Consider the following 10,082-nt stretch of genomic DNA (forward strand, 5'->3'; position numbering starts at 1 on the left):
CAATTTAACACGTATTCAATTCATAGAATTGATTAATACCGTACGTCTAATTAATTAGACCTTCAACCTGATCAAGTAATCAACACCATTGTATTCTATGACAAAACCCTTGTAAGGAGTTATTAGATAAGAACATCTAGAGTCCAAGATTCGTTTATATATGTGACCACTAGACACTTGTATATATGTATCCACTATCATAACCTTTTGAGTATGTGGTTTATTTGGTTCCAAGAATTCAAGTATTCCAAAACATCCACTCTCTCACAACCATACATTAAAATATCAAAAAGTACTAGCTAGCTTGTATTGACTAAGATAGAGAAACATTAAAAATAGTTGCACGATCATCCTTATCTACTTAACTTCAATATTCTCCAAACATAATAAGTTTACTAAATTCATTTATGTGATCGTTAAGGTATTCATGTGGCACCATCTAAAATGTGTAGAATCTCTTCTTAGGGATTATCTGATCGATTTGCATGGGACCGTCAAGCTCACCACGTTGGACCATGTGGCTGGCCGTAACGACCATAATTACTTTTGAAAGTTCATGAAGAAATTAAGGTTAATACACTCTTAACAGCTTCCTTAACTAATTAAATATTTCAAGCTCACCATCTTGGACCATATGGCTGTAGCCACCATTACTTTTAATGGTTCATGAAGAAATTACCACCAAACTTAAAATGAGTACACTATAAGAGTACTATACCTAATTTTAATAAATATTATTTACAATAAATATCCCCTTTCTATTATTGTGCTTACTATACTTTACGTTTGTAGGTGTTGTCTGTCGGGTCTAGCTTCTTGTTAGTATATCTCCGTTGTGAAAAAGAACGTAAACTTTATGATATTATATGGCGATTATGTTGTAAATCCATTTTGTGGGAAATATATATATTTTATTTAAATAACAATACAAAAAATGATTAAAATACTATATTTATTCATCCCTGTTAATATTCTAAAATAACACAAAACAAAATTCGTTGTAGGTTGTGTATCATAGGCATGTATTATGTCTTATAAATAAACTACACATGTGCACGTAAACTTCTATAAGTGAAAAAAAACACATGAACCTATAAGGGCCCACTCGTTTAGTGAATTCGTAGATATTGCGGTTTGAATCCCTTAACAAGACGCGTTCGTTTGATAGAGAAGGATTTGTAACTTGAAACTAATTCAATCAAATCCAATGCTCACTAAAATTCAAGAATCTTTTCGCTTTTAAAAGAAAATATAAAAAATACATTGGAATATTCAATTTGGTTTAAGTTGAAAGGTGTCATGACCAGAACTAACTGTCGGGTACTGTTTTATTCAATGTTTTATGTCACAAGCCCCGACCATATACCACGGGAAGGGAGCCGTGAATACGAATAGCGGTATCAGTGTTTACTAAAATATTTGGCAGCGGAAAATTCATCAGGACCGTAGTTAGAAAATTTTTATCAGAGTGTAAAACACCATGATTTTTGTTTCATAAACTGGGATATAATCCACATTTATGTGTACAAAGAGTTTATAGAGATAAACCATAATTTACAAAACATGTTTCTTTATTCTGGTTATAGGCCACCTATTTAAAATTGGAAGTCTGCATACATCATTCCTTTGTCTTTAACAAGTCACCTGAAACATGTTTAAAAATATTTGATTAGCAGAAAATACTAGTGAGTACATTCATTTGTAAATAACACAATTTTACAGTTACAACATTAATATGTTTTTACACCTGTCTACTTACAAATTATAGAAAGGTACTTGTCACTCATATCTGTGACTGTGATCATGTTACTTATTGGCTAACAATTGTCCAATAAGTAACGTGTAACAACCCATTAGGTAAGCCTTGTATACAAAACCTCATAATACCAGTAGTAATCATCCCATAAGTCAATAAAGACTTAATCATTGTAACGTAATTAAAAACTTTTGAAAATATTTTGAAAGAATTTGGACTATCTGTCACGAGTTTAATAAGTTTACAAAAAAATCATCATGATTGTACTAAAAAACTAGTTTTCTCACACAAATGTGAGTTGTACAAAAATTCGAATGTCTCACCTTGCAAGTTTACTGTTTTTGAGCTTCCTGGTAATAAGCACCTAGTGTAGCACATATATATTAGTATAAACCGATAATCGTAATGATAATCACGAGATTATAAACTTTTACACAATAGCACAAATTCTCATCTTGTGCATGCAGAGATTTGGATTCATGTACTAAAGCTTCTTTCAATCAGATTTGGGCATCGTGACAGCTACTCAAGGTATTATACTAATATGAGTAAGGAAACTTCAGAGAGATCGAGAGAACTGAGAAAGTTCTGGACAACAAATCAAGGCCTGGATCAACCCCTTTTATAGCTGATTTTCATGTCAGTCGCATATCGCGACGACCTTAACATAAGGTCATCATGTAGCGCGACGACCATATAGGTTTGCTGAGTCAGCCCTATCTATGTGATGTATAAGAAATTATACAATTTTCAGCACTAAAATATCTCCAAATAAGAGCAATTTCAGCAACTATATTAGAATAATAACCACTAATATTTATATTTTCTATCTGTAGGTAAATATGGTCCTAAGAAACAAAACAAACTGAAATACGAAGAAAAACAGATATAAACAATGAAAACAGAACTCATCACTGTCACACCCCAACCTACTGCAGAAATGCCGGGGCGTGAGCAGATTGCTCACAGCTCTCAAGGTACTATCATGCAAAATTTAAAATTATAATATCTATCATTCCAATTTAAATAATCCAACAATTTCTAAATTTCAAAGTACATAATCCAAAAATAACATAAATAAAAACAAAATAATTCAAGTTCTTGTTATCTTCTCTCTAACATTCAACCCTAAGTTTTCTTCAGATGAACTTGATAATCATAACACATTATGACATGCATATGCGTTAAAAATACAAATAGTTTTGTCAACACTAGGTTGAGTGAGTAAAACACCAGATTTTTGTGAATATATAATAATAAATAAAAGCGCAAACTGTATCAAGTGAGATAAACAATTTAACCAAATAAGCAAGTAAATAAGTTGTAGATACGCATGATGCCAGATGAATTGGGCGATGACTACTACATAAGCAAGTAAATAAGTTGTAGATACACACGATGACAGATGAACTGGGCGATGACTACTACGACAACACAACCAAATAAGCAAGTAAGCATATAACACGTTAGACATAAATTGGTATACACACATGATTAACAGTTTCAATTGAGTATTAAATAATAATAAAATAATTAGAAACGCATATGTCTCCAAATGATTTGAGAGGTAAAAGGGGGGAGTGAGATACTCACCTGATTAGATGAACGAAATATAAATGAGGATGATGTGAGAAAAGTAAATCAATCGGATATACCGTCAAGGATTCCTAGTTAAATAATAACATGTATTAATTATAAATTACATAACATGTATAATGAATTTAGGATTTCGATGTGATTTGAGTTATGATGGGGTTTATGATATTATGGATTTGAACGATTGACTTCTATAATAAAGATTAAAATTATTTATTATTATTTATAACAAACATTACTTTTTATTATTTACAATATCATCTTTGCTTACACTTGATGTGGTAAATATATAATCAAATTAGTATTTAATAACTTATATAACTAATTCTAATATAAAATATACTTATGATTACTAGAATAAATAAAATATAATTATATAAATACTTAAATAAATAATTATAATATGTAGTAATACACATAATAATATTTAATAAATACCTATCTTGAATCTTTAACGAGATTTAATGGTAAAAAATATAGTTAGATCGTTTAACACGTTTAATACATTTTACTATATTTTTGTTTAAAAACAATAACACATATATATAATATATATAAATATAATAAATTTGTATAAACGATTAACGACGAGAAACGTCGTCAATAATGATGTTTGGGTGTTAAAAAAATAAAGTTCGTTTTATTATTAACATATATATATATATATATATATATATATATATATGGTAGGGTTAACATAAAAAAACAATAGTTTTGTGAGAAGCATAAGAATAGATGTAGACCCTTGGATCTAGGACCTAGTGGTTGAGATTGATAGTTTCTTAAACTTGTATAGTTTCCTATTTAGGTGGTGTTCTTTATTTTAAAGCATTCTCACACTTCTTATAAAACAATTATTTTTTATTTGAACCCTTACATACACACACACACACACACACACACACACACACACACACACAAAAACTTGGACGCGAGATTTATTTACAAGAAACACTAGTATATGCCAATAATAAGTGTAGGGTTTTAATAAAATAATGTTTATTTGTTATTACAATTAGTTATAATTAATTCTTTTACTTGTAAACAAAATTAACAAAAATAAATTCAAAAAAATAGCCTCAACGAAGCCTTAACCAAACTTGCACCTGCCACTGCGGCAGGTGTCTCACCTGGTTAGAAAACGAAAATAAATATTTAAATACAATAGTTGTTAATACCCAAAATTGATTATAAACCCTAGAATTACAATTCGTTAATCGTCTAAAGATTGGTTAAATTAACGTTAGGGTTAATGAATTAGAGAATGAAACGAACTTGTAACATAAATCAATTACCATTAACAACAATCAATTGATGGTGAACGGCCAAGAAGAACGACAGCGCTAACATGCATCCAAAAACAAGTCAATGACATCACGTATGGTGCAATTGTTTTAGGGTTAAGGGTCGCTGAGGTATAGAGACGATGCAGACATGTTTAATCTAGTTTTTATCAACTTTAAGTGGTATATCCACAAAGTGTTATAGACGAGTTTTGCTAATATGTTAAACCATATCAATTTGATCTGTTTTCCATAATTGTTCTGTCGGTAAGGCCATTTATGGTATGAAGAATCATATGCACGATTTTAATTTTGATTATCAACGAAGATTAAGGCTCAAGAAATCGGTTTTGGGTATACGGGTTGCGGGTTTGGGTTAATGGGTATCCGGGTGGGGTTAAAAGGTTGGATAGTATAATAATATATTCAAATTTTGCATAAAGGTCCTTAAGTATGAAAAGGGAAACAATAATGGGTAATTGTATAGGTTTAGGGTTGAAATTGCAATATCTTGAAAGTTGTTTATATATATATATATATATTACATAATTGTAAGTCCCGTGGAGGATCTTTCAATATGATATCAACTAATATTGATGTTGGTGCGGAAATCCAACACAAGATGATTCAAGAACAAATAACAAGAACACGATGAACACCAAGGAATGCTTCAAAACACACGTTATTATTAACGTCGGGTGCTTAAGCACTTTGCTTACAATACACGTATAACAATTCTAGACAGCCAAGACCACCAAATGAACAACCAACTAAACCCTATACAACGATATCTATATATAGGATACCCAGCATACTAGCCCAAAAATAGCCCAAAGCCCACCGAGATCCATATGGATCTCGTTTTACATACAAAACCCAATATCAAGCTTAACTAAGTACAAACCATCAAGTATAGACCCAACAATCTCCCCCTTGGTTTGTAGCTTCGTTCTTTAATCGTGCTCCATGTAGTCAATGCCAGCATCCTTCAAACCACCTGCCCAAAAACCAGTTCTTATAATAGAAGCTGCCATACTTGTGTATTCTTTTGCAGCTGCTTCAAATATTGGGTCAGCCATTATCTGAAAAGTGCTGAGGGTCTTGATATCTCTTTCTTTAAACTTAAGCAAGTCTCTTGGATCAACAAATCTGAACTGCCATTACCCTTCTGTAAACGTATAACAACAGTGGCAGTGTCACTATTATACATCCAGAACCTCATGTTATCCAGGGTACCGTTTGGAATGGCTTTAGGCACATGAATGTAAGTAGCCTTATTTGTGGCAGGCCACATAACGTTTACCATGGTATTTCTTGTTCGTGGATCCCAAACCCCCTTTGCCTTCTTCAAAAATGAATCAGCGGTCTTCATATTAGGAAATCTAGTATCGACTTGATGACGTAGAAAGTTCCAGAAGTTAGTCGCCCGATTGTCATGAGTTGGGTTGTGGAATGGAGCATTTATCAAGTCAGTAGAAAGTTCCAGAAGTTAGTCGCCCGATTGTCATGAGTTGGGTTGTGGAATGGAGCATTTATCAAGTCACTGAGATCTACCTTTGTCTAGGACCCGAAGTCCTTCATCTTCTTGTAGTATTTGGTCTTCCTCGACTTTCGTTTAACCCACCACATATTCTTTTCAGCGTCAAAACCCCACGACATGACTCCTGATCAATCACCATATTTGTCAGAGAATCCCTTCTCAAAAGTGAAGATAAACCTGTCTGGATGATCAGACGATTCAACATTTTGATTAGAGTTCTTCATTACAAGGAACTTCATCTGAATGCGATCTGATTTCTCTTTTTTCATTGGAGGAGTAGGCATATATTGTTCCAGCATCTCAGATTCATCTATGTTGGTAATTGGACGACCACTGGAACTGCCACCTTGATTCTCATCGGGTGTATCTGAAGTTACATCATCACTGCTCTTGAATTCATCTCCAAATTTTTGAACAAGTTTTTGTTGGAGGTCTAGATATATAGCAGTTAATTCTCCCATACCTGACTGAATCTCTTTAATCTTGGAGTCTTTATCAGTGTCACTCGCTTCAAGTTCTTGAATACATATATCTTTGACAACTGAGTCTTGTTCGAGTTCAAAGACTCGACGTTGAAAATCTTGTACATCAACGGGAGCATCTTCAAGAACAACCCCCTTTCTTTTATTTTGCAAATAAGTTTCTTGCATGGAGAGAATCTGAGCAAGCTTCTCAGAGGCACTAGAACTTGACTGACCCTGATTGGTTGGGTCAGATGATCCAGAAGTGGCATCAGTATGTGGAATATAGGCCTCATCAGTATGTGGGATGCCGGCCTCAAAATCAAACTCACGAGTAATGTCATCAAAAATCTGTTCTTGAGTTTGAGGCCCAGCAACAGATGGACTCAGGTCAACATGAGTCCCAGGAACGTTCAAATCATGTTGATGTTGTTGTTGTTTTTGTTGGCTTGTTGTTGTTGGTGTAGTCTCAGAAACCAGCACGCCAAGTCTCAGATCTTTCTTTCTTCGTTTTCGTGGAATGAGATCGGCGGCTGGTTCCTCAGGAACATCATCATCTTCATTCACAGTGACTGCTTTAGGAGGCTTCAAGGAAGTCGACTATAGTAGTTCTTTAAAAATCTCAAAATCTTTTAGTTGCTCAGCAGTTGGAGCACTATCTGTTTCACGGTGTTCAGACTCCATATGTTGTACGGGAGTCTCTTCATCTTCATCATCTGATACGATCTCAAGTGTAGCAGCACGTTTCTGAGCTGGAGCCACATGCTCCTCAACAACTTGAGCAATAACCGGTACAGTATCTGTTTCAGCAAAACGGCCAAATTTAACCAGTTCATGAAGACCCTGGTAGACAACTTTAGCCCCTTTCCTTGACTGTTTCATCAACCCAAAGGTGTTGGATCCCATCAACTTCATATCCAGTGTTTCGACAGATCTAACGAGATCAGTGTAATGTGAATCAAAGATCTTCTGTAGAAACCGTTGTTTTGGACAAAAATCACTCAAGGATAATGTATCCAAATTCGTAATTGTGAGGTCAAGTGCTATGATGATAATAATTGTCACACCCTCAAAATCCACTAACGGAGTTTTACCGTCAGAGGGTATAAACTAACAGGATCGGAATCATTAGTTAAAATCAAACCATAAATAAAGTTTTCAAACCACGAAAACAATTTAAGTGTAAATAAGTGCGAAAGCGTAAAGCCGTAAACCAAGTGTTGCGTCACGCAGGACGACTTAAAAACCCAATTAATAACAGTTTAAAAACAAGTTTGCATAAACAATAGCGTTCAAAGTAATGCATGATCCTATACCGCGTGCCCGCCTCGGCTACCTGAGAATAACATACTAAAAGTGTCAACACGGGGTTGGTGAGTTCACAAGTTTATATAAAATAAAGCATTTGCGTTTACGTTTTGCGTTTTGCGTTTGCGGTTGCGTTACCAGATAGTGTTAAATCAATTATATATCTATAGGTAGCTAGCCTATAAAGCAAGTATACTAAGTGTTCGACACCGAAGCTGACTGTTTATCATTTGCCTTGCCACCAGGTCTATCCCGACCATGGTAATGTGTTAGCCAAGATTACACCCACTCGACCTCCAGTCGAGTTTAGCGTTGGGTGGGGTTTGTCAAACCCAGTAGTACTACTCAACAGTGACTCGCTATTATCCAATACTAAACGGTTCAATGTGTATGAAGGACTTTTGTTGTTTCGTTTGCCACTTAGCCTTTACAAGTGATATATAACTAAATAACAAAATCTAAAGCGTTTTGGAGTATGTATTCTCCCCCAAGTGAAAAGCGTTTAAGAGTTAAAAGGGAAACGTGAAACTCACTGTTTGCAAAGAATTCAAAAACAAGTCACCCAAGTGATGCGCGTCACAGAAAATCCTTACTAGCGTTCTTCCTAGCACCTTAATTCTTCAACAAACTTGAAAAATCCTTGTGTGTATGTGTGTGTATGTTGACGGCAGCCAAGGGAGCAAGGGGAGGGGGGCCGATCGGTTGTGGGGAGGGAGAGGGAGAGTTAGGGTTTTTAATATTATTAATAATAATATGCTACACTAAGGCCCCTCAACTTCTAATTGTTACTTTTCTAGCTTAAAGTAACTTGTTTGCATCTTGAGTTAGTGTTCTATATAATATTATCAAATAGCACATAAACCTAACACATAATTATCAAATAATTATTGTTTGGATGTTTTTCGTTTATTCGCCAATGGTCTGCTTTAACTCGTTTGCGTTTCGGTGCAATCCCGAAAGACTACATATGTAGTGATTGTCAAGCGTCATTTAAAACCCTAGTTTATATGTAATGAGATGTGCATTATAGATCAAGTGATCTTAAGTTTGAATTGACGGAGTTTGAATTAACGGAGTTAACCTGAAATTGACGAGTGTCACATCATTCCTATGTTGAAAGAATTTTCGTCCCGAAAATTTGAGTTAAGTCGCGATGGGTGTCTGAAAAGTAAAAAAAAAATTTCAGTTTGTCATATCATCCCTTAGTAGAAAGAAATTTCGTCCCAAAATTTAATTCATACCTCCGGTGATTTCTAACGGTTTGACGGGTTTCGCGGTTTTCGGTGTTTGGTCAACCCTTCAAAAAGGTGAGGATACTTTTTCATCATTTGATTATCGCGTTCCCACTTGAACTCCGGTCCACGTCTCGAGTTCCAACGAACCTTAACGATTGGAATTTTGCTGTGCTTGAGCGTTTTGGTTTCCCAATCCAAAACTTCGACTGGTTCTTCAATGAAGTTTAGTTGTTCATCAACTTGCAATTCGTCCAAAGGGACTGCTTGGGTTTCATCGGAAAGACATTTCTTCAAATTGGATACATGGAATACATTGTGTACACTACTGAGTTCCGTTGGTAGATCCAGTCGGTACGCCACCGGACCAATGCGCTCAGTTATCCGGTAAGGGCCAACGTATCGTAGATTGAGTTTGTTTCGCTTTCCGAAGCGAACCACACCTTTCCAAGGTGAGACTTTGAGTAATACTTGGTCGTCCACTTGAAATTCAAGAGGTTTTCGGCGCTTGTCGGCGTAACTCTTTTGGCGATCTCGTGCTGCTGCCATGCGGTTGCGGATTTGAACAATCTTTTCGGAGGTTTCAAGTACTAGTTCTGGACCAGTGATTTGGCTATCACCCACCTCTGCCCAGTAGAGAGGTGATCGACACTTCCGTCCGTACAACACTTCAAACGGCGCTGCTTTAATGCTTGCGTGGTAGTTGTTATTATACGAAAACTCTACCAAAGGTAAGTGAGGTTCCCAACTTTTTCCGAAATCCAACACGCATGCACGCAACATGTCCTCCAAGGTCTGAATGGTGCGCTCACTTTGCCCATCCGTCTGAGGATGGTATGCTGTGCTCATATCAAGGTGGGTGCCTAGTGCGCTCTGTAGTGACTTCCAGAAGTGCGAAGTGAAACG

Source organism: Bidens hawaiensis, unplaced genomic scaffold, assembly GCF_021521415.1.
Source record: "Bidens hawaiensis isolate Kalapana, Puna unplaced genomic scaffold, B.hawaiensis_p1.1 tig00019547_1, whole genome shotgun sequence".
NCBI lineage: Eukaryota > Viridiplantae > Streptophyta > Magnoliopsida > Asterales > Asteraceae > Bidens > Bidens hawaiensis.